Here is a 15,275-nt window from a genome sequence, read left to right as displayed (position 1 = left end):
GTGAGCTGATAATGCATTGACTTCCGCTGTACATTTACCGTGTCTAATAAAGAAGTACACTCAACCGTCTAATGCACTGCTAAAACTGATCAGTGGCTTCATACGGAACATGCAACAAAGAATTCTTTTTTCCTTTATTGTTATTTTAAACACCTTGTACAAAGGTGGGTTGACAGCAGCATAGTACGCTGCTCTTCAGCCGTGAGTGGTACAATATATGACATAAAGGAGGTACAGATAATACAATAAAAATGGCGGACAAAAACTGTAGACACGGAAAACAATATACTCGAAGCCATTCACGCTGGACAAGAAAAAACACTAAAACCTGTTGACACGGCGCACGAAACACAGACGACTGCGACGGCACAGGTGAACGGTGGTGGCGTGACGGCGAAAGAACACTAAACACAAACACAAAGGCACACAAACGAGATGATCTACGGCGCGCGAATGTCCACTGAGCGTGTACGAGTCCGAGGACCTGCCAAGAGAGGTGGAGGGGGGTTGGAGAGGGAGAGGGGAGAGCAGAGATGCCAAGGGCAGTGGAGATGGGGGGGAGGAAACAAGGGAGGAAGGGGGAGGGGAAGCCCGGGGGAAGAGGGGTGGGGGATCTGTATCCGTTCGAGGAAAAGGAGGAGGTGGGGAACGGAATTAGGTCGTACAGGATCCGTGTGGGGGAGGGGAGACGGATGCGATAGGCAAGGCGGAGAGCATGGTGTTCAAGGATCTGAAGGGATTTGTGAAAGGTAGTCAGGGTGGAGATCCAGGCCGGGTGGGCGTAACAGAGGATAGGGCGATTTATAGGTGTGGAGGATGGTGGAGGGGTCCAGACCCCACGTATAGCCGGAGAGGAGCTTGAGGAGACGGAATCGGGAGCGTGCCTTGGCATTGATTGTCCGGAGACGGGGGGGGGGGGGGGGGGGGGTCCAGGAGAGGCGACGGTCGAGGGTGACGCCAAGGTACTTAAAGGTGGGGGTGAGGGCGATATGACCGCCATAGATGGTTAGATATAAACCGAGGAGGCGGAAGGAAGGGGTGGTTTTGCCTACAATGATCGCCTGGGATTTGGAGGGATTGGCCTTAAGCAACCACTGGGTTGACCAAGCGGTGAACCAGTCAAGATGGGATTGGAGAAGGTGTTGAAACACTGCAGTGTGGGGTCGAGGGCAAGGAAGGCAGTTTCATCGGCAAACTGGAGAAGGTGTAGGGGGGTGTTGGCTGCGGCATGTCCGCCATATACAAAAGGTACGGTAGGGGGGAGAGGACGGAGCCTTGGGGCACACCGGCAGAGGGAGAAAAGGTGTAGGAATATGTGTTATGGATGGTGACATAGGAAGGACAGTGGGAGAGAAAGGAGCCGATCAGACGGACATAGTTAATGGGAAGGGTGAAGGTTTGGAGCTTGAAGAGGAGACTGGAATGCCATACGCGGTCAAAGGCACGTTCGAGGTCCAGGGAGAGGAAGATTGTGGAGGGACGGGAATTAAGCTGTTCGGAAAGGAGACGAGTGAGGTGAAGGAGAAGGTCATCGGAAGAAAAGGACGGCCGAAAGCCACACTGGGTAAAGGGAAGGAGGCGGTACTGGCGGAGATGCTGGTGGATGTGTCGGGTGAGGATAGATTCCAGGACCTTGCTGAAGACCGAGGTAAGGCTGATGGGACGGTAGGAGGAGATGGCGGACGGCGGTTTGTCAGGTTTAAGGAACATCAGGATACAGGAGGTTTTCCACAGGTCGCGGTAGTAACCGGTGGACAGGAGTAAGGAGTACATTGTAGAGCCTGGCCAGGGTGGAGAGAAAAGAGACAGGAGCTTCACAAAGGTGGAGGAAGGTGACACGACCGTGACCAGGAGCGGTGTTGCATTTTGTGCGGAGTGTAGCAATGAGATCCTGTGTAGTGATAGGGGTATTGAGATCCGTGTGTGCAATGTTGTCCAAGTAGAAACCAGGTGCAAGGGGAGGGACACAGGTGTCACTTCGATCGCAGACATCTAGGAAGAGGGAGTAATCGAACTGGGGATCATCGGGGATGGGAAAGACTTTGGGGAGGTAGGAGGCAAAGTGATTGGCCTTACTAAGGGTGTCAGGGAAGGTGTGATCATCATGGAGAAGAGGATAGTAGGGGGAGGGTTTAGTTCTGGTAAGGCGACGGAAGGCTGACCAGAACCTGGATGACTTTATAGGAAGGGTAGCATTTAAACAGGTGCATGTCTGTCGCCAGTCCCGGCATTTCTTAGCCGCGAGAAGGTTACGGATGTGTCGCTGGAGTTGCCGGTGGCTGCGTAGTGTGTCCGGGTCACGTGTGTGGCCGAAGGCACGGTAGAGATGGCGGGATTCACGGAGGAGGAGGACAGCCTGTGGGGGTAAGGTAGGATGGTGGGGGTGGATGGGGACAGTAGGGACGTGGGCCTCCATGGCCTGAGACAAGGTCTGCTGGAGAAAGGAGGCAGCATCGGTAACATCGTCAGGGTGGTGGTAGGTGAAAGGGTGGCTATCGACCTGGGTGGAGAGGGTATCCCGGTAGACATTACAGTCGGCATGGGAATAATCATTGACGTACTTCGGGGGAGGGTCATTACGAGGGTTGGGGCAGGGGCGACGACTGTCTGAAACGGTGAGGAGGACAGGGAGATGGTCACTACCAATGGGGTCCAGGACATCCACCGCTATGCAGCCAAGGAGGTTAGGGGAGGATTGGAGTTGGATTTGGGGCGGGTGTGCTGGGGAATGGGGATGACGTCGCCTTGGAGGGAGGAGAGGAACCGATGCCACCGCCGTAACTGGGCGGTGGAACGACTATGGATGTTGAGGTCAGCGGCGATCACGTAGGAGGAGAAGGTACGGTCAATGTGGGAGAGGAAATCGAAAGGAATAGGGGCGTTAGGGCGGACATAGATGGTGGCGCAGGAGACGGTAAGGCCGGGGAAGAAGAGACTAAGGATCAGGTGTTCGGTGAGGTCGGGAAGGAGAGGTTGGAGCCGAACGGGGATCTGGCGGTGGTGACCAATGGCAACTCCGCCACGCGCAATCGGGAGGGGATTATCGGAGCATTGAAGGAGGTAGGGCGAAGTGTGGATGGTGTGGTGGGGTTGGAGGAAGGTTTCATTTAGGAGGAAGGCATCCACGTGGTGGGTGGCAAGGGTGTGCAGGAAGAGGTTCTTGTTGGGAGGAAGGGAGCGGATGTTGTCGAACAGGATACGGTGCTGTCACGCTATGACAAGGATTTAAACGAGGGTGTCGAGACGGGAAAAGGTGAAATGGGCCTGGTTGTGGGAGTAGGTGGCATACATTTTTAGGTGGAAGACGGAACAGGCGGCGAGGGATATCTGTTGGAGGGTGTGGGGGTGCTGGAAAGGGTGAACGTTTCGGAGGACGATGGTAAGGAATCTGATGATGTCCTCAGAGGTAGGGGGGGGGTGAAGGGAATTGCCAGGAGGGGTGAGGGCGTCCAGAGGGCAGACAGAGACTGTGAGTTCAGGAGTGGCAGGAGGGGGTCGGGCCTTACATTTTTGGGAGTACGTAGGATGAGGGAGGTTACAGGTGTTACAGGAGGGAGGGGACTGAAGGTTAGGGCACTGCCGTAGGAAGTGTGCTTGCTTACAGTGCAGGCAGGTGGGGGCATGGCGGCACTCAGATGTCGGTTGTGCATTATACCACAAGCACCTCTGGCAGCAGAGGGATCGAGAAGGGGAACGGGAGGGGCCAACTTTGTAATGTTGGTTAAAGAGGAGGGCACCCTCCTTCAGGAGATGGTCTATGGAGGGGGCGTGTTTGGAAAAAAACCCGCATAAGGCAGGTGGGGCCAACAGATTTGTGAATGCGCCGAAGTGCACCCACATCCACATGGGGATGCGCCTCGAGCTCCGCGAACATCTCCTCCTCTGTGATCGTCGGACGGAGCCGAGTGATCACGGCGGTGAGGGTCGGCGGGAGGAAGGTGGGGAAGGGGCAGGGGTGAGGGAGGCATTAGGGCCAAAGCGGGTGACGGGGATGCGGGAAAGGATATCGGTGTGAAGGGTAGAGCTGGAGGAGGAGATAAGGACCGAGTCACGGTGAGGAGTGAGGCGGGAGATGGGGCCACCAAGAAAATGTTGTTGAATGAATAAGGTGAGGTTCCGGGCCTCAAGAAGGGAGGGATCAGGACGGGAGAGGAGATAGTGGTAGGAGGAGGGGGTAGAGGAGGAGGAGGAGGAGGAGGAGGAGGGGGCAGGGACAGGTGGGGAGACACGCATGGCATCATGGGCTCGGGACGGGGACGGGGCGGAGCCTTTTTAGGTGCAGAGGAGACAGGGGTGGCACTGGGGCGTTTGACGGCGGCAGAGGCGGTGTGGGGGCCTGGAGCAACTGGAAGGTAGCGTGGAGTGGCAGCTCCCGGTGCTGGAGTCGGCGCCGGATATGGTGAGGGCGAAAGCGATGGCGATGACGATGACGTAGATGACGATGAGGGCGAAGGGGAGAGTGGAGCACGGGCTGTAGCCCACCGGGCGACCACCCTGGCGGGGGCCGCAGAAACGGAAGGAGCAGAGGGAGGGAGTGGAGGGGTGGGATCAGAGGGGGCGCGGGAGGGAGGAGCCGGGGATGGGGGGACAAAAAGTGAGGGTGATGGGAGAGTGAGGAGTGGGGGGATGGACTGAGGGGGGAGTGATGCGGCACAACGTGATAGTGGCGGCGGTGGCGGAGGGGGTTGCGTAGATGATGGCAGTGGTGGTGGCTGACTGGAACAAACTGTCGAACATTAATTCACGAATACAGACGGCACTCAGAACTGTCGAGCCTCGGGTGGAATGGTGGCGTATTAAAGTAAATGTCGACAAGTGGGAAGCAGTTGTGTTTATGAGCGGACCAAAAATACTGTGCAAACATCAACACAGTAGACAGATAACACTACATACACACCCAATGCATTTCCAAGAGAAAGTCAGATATCTCGGTGTCTGGCTGGACCGGAAACTTACACGGGGGGACCACATCGAATATGTTGCCAACAGAGCGAGGCTCAAAAAACTCTACCCAATGCTCGACAGGGGAAAGCACACTGAATAGGACGGTGTCGAGGTCCGTATATGTGACACATTAGACCTCTGATGACGTACACAGCTCCCATCTGGGGATATGCAGCTCCTACACGACTGCGCCACCTGCAGATCATACAGAAGAAAGTGCTGCAAATCATTAGCAACACTCCACGCTACACACACACCGTGAACCTTCACAATGAATACCGCCTTGAAACCCTCAAGGAAGTATTCAAAAAACATGCCTCATGACTATACAGGAAATCGAGACACTCGAACAATCCTTTCATTCTTACTCTGGGACACAACGATCACAACCATAGGTGGGAGCATAAGCGGCCAAACACGCTACCAGCTAGGGCATGACCACCTACGGCAAGCTAACATACACCGACAAGCGACAAACGTCGGCAAGCCCCTGCGTCTCAGCGACGTTGACTGGAAATTACCAGCTGCCTTCAGAGCCGACCGACAGTCCACGGCAGGCAAACCGACGAGCTCGCCCACTGACGCACAAACCAAACGCCAACATCACCCTACACTGTGCATCCGATATATGCCCTATCGGATCCAAAACGATGACAAACCTAACTGTTGTAGGTTGCCGACGCTGATCGAGATATCAACACCGGCCCGCACGAGGCCGAAGGTATCGCCGTGCACGATGCCCCCTTGCAACAGTACGGGTCAAGATAGATGTAATGGAACTTGAATAGCGTATTTGCCTCAATCGGTTGCGGTAGAGAGATCGAGCTTTCAGTCCTGTCTGTATATTTACATAATATTCTGCATGAATAGTGGATGGGAGAGAGTAAAGCTATCGTTAAAAACGCACGCCACGCGATTTGCTACGATTTGGTCGGTCATAATAATAATAACATGCTTTTGAATACAATTAAAATATAACGGCGATACCTGTTTGGTGTAATTGGAAATAATATGTAGTAAATTAATGAGTAAGGTAGCCGATCCTATAAGAAGAGGTAAAATTGGGCATATTGAGCTGTTTTGCTCTATATCGACGAAGCCGATGATACGGCGTCATTTTTTTGGTTTACTCTTAGAAATAAACAAGTAAAGAAGTGCTAATTCTGCGTAGTGAAAAAATGTAGGGACGAGTTTAAAATAACTACGGTATACAATCAGAGTAACAAAAGGGCATTTAGTTACACGAAATTGCGGATAGCGAAGTGTGGTCATTAAATTGAGTACACCTACAGGGCGGTCAATTCTGGGATAAATCTATTCGCATCCCACGAGGGACGCCGGTATTAAGACCTTTTTTTTTTTTTTTAAATATATCGCGGAGAGCGGGCTCCAATTTATGAAAAGGACAAAAACGTCAACTTTTACGCGACCTCTTAATAATTGCAGCTCGGAAAGAGAAGTGTGTAATTGTCTTACGCCCAACAAACATTCGTGGAGGCGGTGGCTTAACTATAAGAGTCAATTACAAAATACTGTATCATTATCATTGACTGTTGGTGTCTAGCAACCAGCGCTGTTCATCAAAGGGTTTCCATGGAACTCGGGAGTTTGGGTTCAGGCATCAGAGTGTGAATGAGTGGTGAATGCGAAATAAAACTGTGAACAAAGTTACGTTAAATAAAACAGAAGACACAAGACAGTTTGGTCGTATCTGTTATTATTCCATAAACTGTAACATTTCTCATCGTTGTTCGGAGCCTTTATGGATGATCTTTATGACAATCTCGTTACGAGTTACGTTTTGGAGACCTGGTCAAGAGGGGGTAGTTGGCAGATCCTAACTACTGCAGCTATTCTGGAATCAGGTGCTACCGTGACCGTTGTGTGTTGTCAGTGACTTAAGGTTACCATATCTTGTGCTCTAAGATCGGCGCGGCTTTCCACTTGGTGTAACGGTGACTCACAGTAACAATGACAACGCCGACGACGAAGGAAGATACGGTAGACTACTCTACAATACATTACTTTTTCAAGAATTTTGGACAAGGCAGTCAGAAGAGAGATTGGGCGGTAGTTGTTGACATCAGACATAGCCCCCTTTTTTTTATGCAGTCGCATACTTCAGTCTATCTGGGAAAATACCCTGCTTCAGAGAGCTGTTACATATGTGGCTAAGAATCCCACTTATTTCTTGGGAACGAGCTTTTATTATCCTGCTGGAAATGCCATCAATTCCATGTGAACTTTTATTCCTGAGAAAGTTTATTATCTTCCTAATTTCAGAAGGAGAGGTTGGTTTAATTTCAATTGTATCAAATGGTGTGGGTAAGACCTCTTTTCTCTACAACATTTAAAAAATGAATATTCAAAATGTTTTCGGCTTCCAGCTTGTTGTTTATCAAGTTTCCATTCTCTTTGATGGTGATGCCATCATCCTGTACTCTTGGATGCCCTGTCTCCCTTGTAATAATATTCCAAATTTTTTTGATTTTGTTATCAGAGGTATTAATCTCAGACATGAAGCACATGCTTCTGTACTTTTCAATAACCTTTCTTGATGTAGCACAGTAGTTTTTATAATATTAGGCTGTTTCTGGGTCATTACTCTTTCTTGTTGTTAGATACAGTTCCCTTTTGTGGTTACAAGATATTTTTATTCCTTTAGTAAGCCAAGGTTTTTTGCATGGTTTCTTATAATTACATTTAACTACTTACTTGGGGAAACAGTTTTCAAATCCTCTTACAAGCGTATCATGAAATAAGTTATATTTTAAATTAGCATCGGGTTCCTTGTACACCTCATCCCAGTCTAACTGCTGAAGATTTTGTCTGAAATTTCTAATTGTTGAGTCATTCATTGAACGCGCAACTTTGGAGGGTAGTTTTGAATTACTGAATGGAGCTATGTCATATACTGTAGCTAGCTGAGCATCAAGATCAGAAAGGCCATTCTCAACACGACAATAATTTATGTTTTTAAACATATCTTGGTCTATAAAATTGTTATCTATCAATGTGCTGCTGTCCTTTACTACCCGAGTGGGAAAATTAATGACAGATGTCAAATTGAAAGAACCGAGCAAGACTACCAGGTCATTCTTCCTATTACACTCTTTCAGTGAATCAACATTGAAGTTCCCACAAATAATAATTTACTTTCCCGTACCTGATTGATAGCATGACAAGGCATCCAAGTTTTCCAGGAATAAATGAAAGTTTCCTGAATGGGGCCTATATACTGTTACAATTATAAAAGAGCCCTCCTTCAGTTTAAGTTGACAGGCACATGCTTCTATATGTTGCTCTAGACAAAACTTTTTTGTATCTAAGCTTTCTACACAGTGATAACTTTTGACATATGTGGCCAATCCTCCTCCCACCTGGTTCTCTCTACTCATATGTGCAGCTAGTTTATAACCACTGATATTTAACTTTTCCATATCAGACACAATGTGATGCTCAGACAGGCATTGTATAACTACTACATTATCAGATCGAATGTTGTCTCAACAAACCAGGAGCTCATCTACTTTATTCTTCAATCCCGGGTTATTTTGGTGAAAAATGGTAACATTACTGTTTACTTTACTTTTGTGAGAATCTACTTTTTTCTTTAATCTACCAATATTTTGGTTAAATATGGTAACATCATTATTTACTTTACTGTTGTGAGAATTTTGTGTGTTTTGGACCTCTTTTGCACCTGCCTGCCAGAACTTCTCATTGGACACTGATATTAGTCTAAAACAGAGGTACATCCATGAGTACTAGTGTCCCCCCTCATGGATTTCGCAAACAACCCTGCCAGTTTACCGTTCCCTTTCCTATTGAGGTGTCGGCCATGCCTCGAGAAATCCCCCCTTATCGATAGCCTCGACAGTAACCGATCCAATGTCTGACAGAGTGGCCACCCTACGCAAATGATCCGACTCCATATTTACCCTCCTGACGGAGCGGTTCAACTGGGGCCGATCGTGCCGCACGAAAGCAGGCACCAGCCCAACATTGGTACGGGTCGTTGCCGAGGCTGTTTTCACCAGGTCACACTCGATACTGTAGCTCTGATCCCTATCGACACTGTTTCCCACTCCACCCACTATCATCACACGATCCTGCGTTGTGAATCCCTTGCACAAGGAACCTATATCCTCTACCACCTGGGTAAGACTTACACTTGGCTTGAAAAAGTTTGTGACCTGGTACCTGTCACCTAATTTTTCCTGAAAAAGCTGGCCCACACCTCTTCCAAGGCTGCTACCTAGCAACAGAACTTTCCTCTTACTTTCTACTTTTTTTGAAACAGTTAGTTTCCTAGTGAGATTCTGTTGCATCCTAACTACATCTACTTCTACTGGAGCCTCTTCCTTACTTAACTGTGGCAGCAAGGCAAATCTATCGGTTGTGCCAATTGGGAAACTGTCAGACACTCTCCTCTTTCCGAAGCCCCTGTTCCCAGCTACCACTTCCCACCGCTGTTTACCCTCCTCCCCCCTTAACCTCTTCAGTTCCCCCCTCGCTCTGTCCAAATCAGCCTGAAGGGCTCTAATTTTCTCCTCCTGTTCAGCTATAATCCTATCTCTTGAGCAAACGCAGCAAAAGAATGGAAGAGTCTCGTTTGCTTCCCCAATTTCCATGCCGCTACAATTTCCCAAATGAAACCACCAATACTCGGTGCGGGATATTAAATTTTCTAATCCACATTAATGCTTGAAAATTGCACTTACTTTACATAAAAGCAGTTGCTTTTCTATTCTGCCAGTTTGCTCTGCAGATGTTCATCAGCCGTATTATTCTTCATGCTGCATCCCTCTCTTCTTGCCTTCAAAAGTACAACTAAAAGCACAGCATTGTTGGTTCATTCAAGACTAAAATACCCAATATCTCCTACTTTAAATGAACATGTCACGAACTGCAGTCAGCTCTAACCTGTGCAGATGTGCTGACGGCCATACTTTTGCTGGCAGGGACTCGACCTGCCATCTGTCTGCGGCAGTTGGTACTGCGGCCGGCAACTCCTGCCCTCTCGAGCCTCTCCGGTACACTACGTACAGCCGGCCAAGTGTCTTTTCCGCCATTACACCTCGTGCCGTCTTCTCCAGACCTGGTCCCGCAACGTACCAAAGTCGGAAGATTAACTTATCATAAGACCAATAAAAAAGGATATTGATTGTTAGAACTGTTTCCCAAATCAATTACACATCAAAATGTGCTTCAGATTCAAATAGAGCAACTCTACAGTTATGCACATGCAACAAACAAATAAAACTCATTGAACCTAAGGATGAGTTCTTTCATTTGTGGGATTTGAAGATAATGACTATCGACTGGATGGGCGGGACCGCCTCCGACTCCTCAAACTCCTCTCTGGCTGGACATGGGGGTTGCCCGCCTCTACCATCCTCCACACCTACAAATCCTTAATCCGTCCCATCCTCTGTTATGCCAGTCCTGCCTGTATAACGTCCCCCCCCCCCAAATTCTATAAGTCCTTCCAGATCCTTGAGCGTCATGCACTCCGCCTTGCCTTCCGTATACGCCTCCCGCCCCCCACGAGGATCCTCTATGACATCATTCCTTTCCCCCATCTGCTCCTATTCCTCGAACATATCCGCATCCTCTAAACCTCCCGCCACCTTGATCCCCCTCACCCCCTGGTTGCTCCTCTCCTCTCCCATCCCCGCCCCCTGCCACGTCTTCACTGTTGTGTCCCCCCTACCCTCCATCTCTACACCCTTCATCTCCTTTCCCAACGTGGGTCCCATCAACTACCCCTCCTGGATGATGTCCTCTCTCCCTCCATTTATCCCTCCTATCAACTCTGATCCTCACTCCCCCTCCTTTCCTCTGTCCTTTTCCCGGGATCCCTCTCCCCCCCTTCCATCGTCTTTCGTCCCCATCTCCCTTCTCTCTGCCCCCTTCTTCTCTCCCCCGAGTCCTTTTGCATTTCCCTCCTCTGCCTCCTCTCATTCCCTCTCGCGTCTGCCCTGCCCCTCCCCCCCTTTATTAGTCCTCTCCCTCCTTGGTTCCCCCCCCTTTTCGTTTTTTTTCCCTTCCTCCCTCCTTGTTCTTCCCCCTCCTCCAGGTCCCCCCCTCCCATCTACCTTTGGCTCGGGAGTGTCATCTTTGTGCCGCCCTTTTCGTGCAGTGTTTTACAGTGAGTGTTCCGTGTTGTGTTTTTTTTGGGAAGTGTTGCGAACGGCCATCATACTGTCGCTGGGTGTGCTTTTTATCTCTTGCGAACAGAAACCAGACTGTCGCCGTGTTTCTTTTTTTTTTTTTAATTGCGTATGTACTATGTTACTTGTCTGATTCCTGTGTCTTTTATTAACATTGCCAACCCCTTTTGGTTTCTGTTTTAACTTTCCGCATTTTACACTTTATGTCACCGTTTTATCGCCTGTTTTTCTTGTTTCTTTTCTTCTTCCATTTTTTAAAATAAAAGTCTGTAGAGCAGCGTACTAAGCTGCTGCCAGCCCACCCGCTTCGGGGGGGAATTGAGAATCAATAAAGGAAAAAATATATGGGCGGGGAACGAAATAAATAGGAGAGTGAAAATAACCTGGCCTACTCGGTAGTGTTTCCAACACTAGGCGAGTATACTGAGCCTCCGATTTGTGCGAAAAAGTAAGTTGGGAAGCACTACGATTACCGCTTATGACTTTTAGTATCGAGGTATGCTGGTCAACGTTAACTGGTCAGGAGCTGAAGGTTGGTCTCACAGCAATGTGGAAATGCGCACTGTCAGCTGCTGCATTAAGACAGGGGACTGCGGGAATTACGCACAGCTCCACATCCTAATCCAATAAGCAAGATGTTTCGCGTATTCACAAATAAATCTGCATCGTCCTACCAAGTGCAGCATGCCAAGTTTCTGCTACAACGTTTGACGCGGTTTCATAAATCACGTCGTTCAAAAATTGACAACATTAAAATATCCTTGACAAACGTTGCTGGAGTTGACCGAATATGAAGAATACACGGAGTTGACCGAATATGTAGAATACACTACCAAACTTATGCCTGGGTGTAAGAAATTCTCGCCACAAACCTTGTACAGACAGGGGCACGTACAGCAGTTTTATTAGTAAAAAAGCTATAACTAAACATTAAGACACACCAAGCAATTGTTTATTACCTCTAAGAGTTTCCTGTCAAAGTTGTAAATTGGAAATGAGGTGAAGTGACATGAGTGATGCTCCCGAGAGCACTGTTGCTCATCGTCGCCGATAGATGGCACGCCGGCATGCTGCCCTGGTAAACACACCGCAAACGCAGCGCCGCAGAGCGGAGAGCATCTCAACTCACTGTGCTGGCAACACGGCTGCTTCACGGAAAACGAATAAACGAATTTTTAACACTAAACTTTTAGGCGTGAGCCATTACACACTGTGGTTAATATTCATAAGGCATTGCATGCTGTGCGAATTCATGGTCCAAGTATGCTGATGTGTTAACACCATTTTAATAGTTGTTCGACATGGATACCTAAGAATTATGTGCCAGCTACACAGTCTATGGTTTCACCACATTCTTTAAGTTTTGTTATATTATCTTTCGTATTTGTGTAGAAGTTTATTGTTATCTGACCAGTTACCCAACGACTCAAGTCCTTTTCGTTTTTTACTTCTAGTATTTCTGGTGTCCTATCTGTAATTACTATAATGCTATCAGCAGCAAGTAACACAGTTTATCCTAGTGTGACCAACAGTGGGAAGTCATAATGGAAATGAGAAACAGTGTTTGGCCTGACACACTCTGTTGTTGACATATTGGTGATCTGAAGGATGTTTCACCATATAATTAGGGCCACTTGAAATCTGGGATATCTCTGTACTCTGTCTGCTAGGTAAGACCAAATCATTCATTAATCACTAGTGTTTCAATTTTACCTTGAAGTATTTCATGATCAATCGTGTCAAATGCTTCACTGAGGTCTAGGAAAATATCTGTTACTTGTTCTCCTTTACCTTGAGCTGCTAAAACTACTTTTGTAAATTTTGCTTTAGCTTCTACTGTTCACTCTCCAGACCTCAAGCCAAATTGTTCTTTGCACCCAAGTTACCATTTATTAGAATAACCCGTAAGTCTGTTTTTCATAATAATTTCTATCATTTTCTTGAAAAGTAAGACAGCAATAAAACTGGTCTGTTGTCACCTGTGTTTTCTGTATCACGTTTTTTATGCATGGGAAGGACTTTTGCTTACGTCAGGCAATCGGCGAGACAACCTGATGAGAACTCATTTATGATGTCTGTTAAGGGTGTTTTTGTGCTTCTAGGGGGAGACCAAGAGATCAATACACTAAGCAGATTCAGAAGGTTGTAGGTTGCAGTAGGTACTGGGAGATGAAGAAGCTTGCACAGGATAGAGTAGCATGGAGAGCTGCATCAAACCAGTCTCAGGACTGAAGACCACAACAACAACAATGCAGTTCCTTAGTAGACACATTGGAAGGTGATCAACATCTGCGGAAACTTTATTCTTAAATGCCTATACAATCGTACCGACTTCCTCCCCAGTGGCACTGTGTGTGGCAAGTAATTATTTGTTGCTGTATGTTGCATTTTTGTTAGCTTCTCTTGCAGTCTGGCTGCTATATAGCTGAAGTTTTATGTTCCTCTGATTTCGCTTTGTGATACAAATTTCTTGGTTTGCTACATTCCAAATTGCTTTCCTTTTATTGGTTGAGTTGTGTAGCGTCTTATCATGTTGGATTCGTTTGGTCCCTGCAGCAGTTTTCTGTATGTCCTTTCATATCTCAGAAAGAACTGTAAGAACGCTGGATCACTCTTATTTTCCTTAATAGATCTGAGATACAGGGTGGCACACACAAAACTGGCCCCTACGCTGGAAGGAATACGAATGGAAAAAATCAACGTACATCATCGCTTTCTTACATTTTTATTATATAGTTTCGTTATTAACCATGTAATTAACAGTATAAGTAACAGATTTAATTTTATTAGTACAATAAACATATTTTAGAAAGGAATTTAAAGTCTGTGTTCAAAACGTTCTCCTCCAACATCCGAGCAAGTTGTGCACGTCAAAGTGTGTTAAGGAAAACACTTTTCAGTAGTCTTTGAAGAATGTTCGAAATTTCTTCACATATGTCATTTTTTAATGTGTCAAGTGTTCTGGGACTGTTGCAGTAGGCTCTATCCTTTAGAAACCACCAGAGGTAGAAGTCACACGGTGACAAGTCGGGAGAGCGGGGTGGCCACAAGCCCTTACTAATGGTCCTCTCTTCTGTAAAACCAGTATGTCTTTCCTTGATGAGTCTTAATGTCTTTTGATCAAGTCCTCGTTCTTCCAAGATGTTACAGAGGGTCTGTCGATCAGCTGAATCGTACGCCTTCTCGAAGTCGACGAACGTACAGGTGATTGGAGAGCTTCGGGTTGCTCCATGTTTCGATAGCATCTTCGAATTAAAAATTTGGTCGACACAAGAACACCCTGGTCGGGAACTGGCTTGATAGTCACCAGGTTTGTTTTCAAGCTGTTTTTGTGGTCTTTGAAGAAGGCACATGGATAGACTTGTGTAGGTGACTTCAAGGAGAGAAATACCTACGTGGTTATTGAAATCTCTTCTGTCACCTTTCTTGTGTAACGGATGGATGAGTGCATATTTCCATTCTTCAGGTACCTTTTCCGTTTTCCAGATATCTATGATGATTTGTGTGAGCTCCTCAAGTGTATTTGGGGCTGTGCTCTTCACTAGTTCTGCAACTGTACCATCTTCTCCAGATGTCCTATTATTCTTGAGTCAGAAGATGTGTCTACTTATTTTTTCTTTAGTAGGTGATAAAGACTCGGGGTTTACTTGTGCGGGAATCTCTTTGGGCCACCTCGATGTGGGCTCCTGGCAACTGACTACCTCTGAGAAATATCGAGCCAATTCTCTACAATTATCTCGGATGGTCGGTGCGAGTTTGCCGTCTGGTTTTCGGAAACATAAGTTCTGAGGGGTGGATCCTCAAATCCTCCCTGCAAACGTCCTGTAAAAGTCTCGAGTATTGTGACCTCGGAAGTGTTTTTCTATCGAGTCCAACTGGTCCTTCGTGTGCGTCCTCTTTGTTTGTCTGATAATTTTCGGGACTTCCTTTCTGGTCTGAAGATAATGTTGTTGAGTCTCCAGTGACTTCTTAGGGTTATATTTCTGGAAAGCACTCTTTCGTTTTTCCAGTACTTCTTCAGATGCCGAGTCCCACCACAGGTGTTTTGTATTCTTCTTCAACGGTACTGCCTCTTTGGCTCTCTTGATTATCTACTGCCTGGCTTTTCATTTTCCAATTCTTCTTTTATGTTGCTTTCTTTGATCTTTTTGGTGT

Source organism: Schistocerca cancellata, chromosome 11 (assembly GCF_023864275.1).
Source record: "Schistocerca cancellata isolate TAMUIC-IGC-003103 chromosome 11, iqSchCanc2.1, whole genome shotgun sequence".
In the NCBI taxonomy this organism is placed as follows: domain Eukaryota; kingdom Metazoa; phylum Arthropoda; class Insecta; order Orthoptera; family Acrididae; genus Schistocerca; species Schistocerca cancellata.
This window is presented reverse-complemented; position numbering follows the sequence as displayed.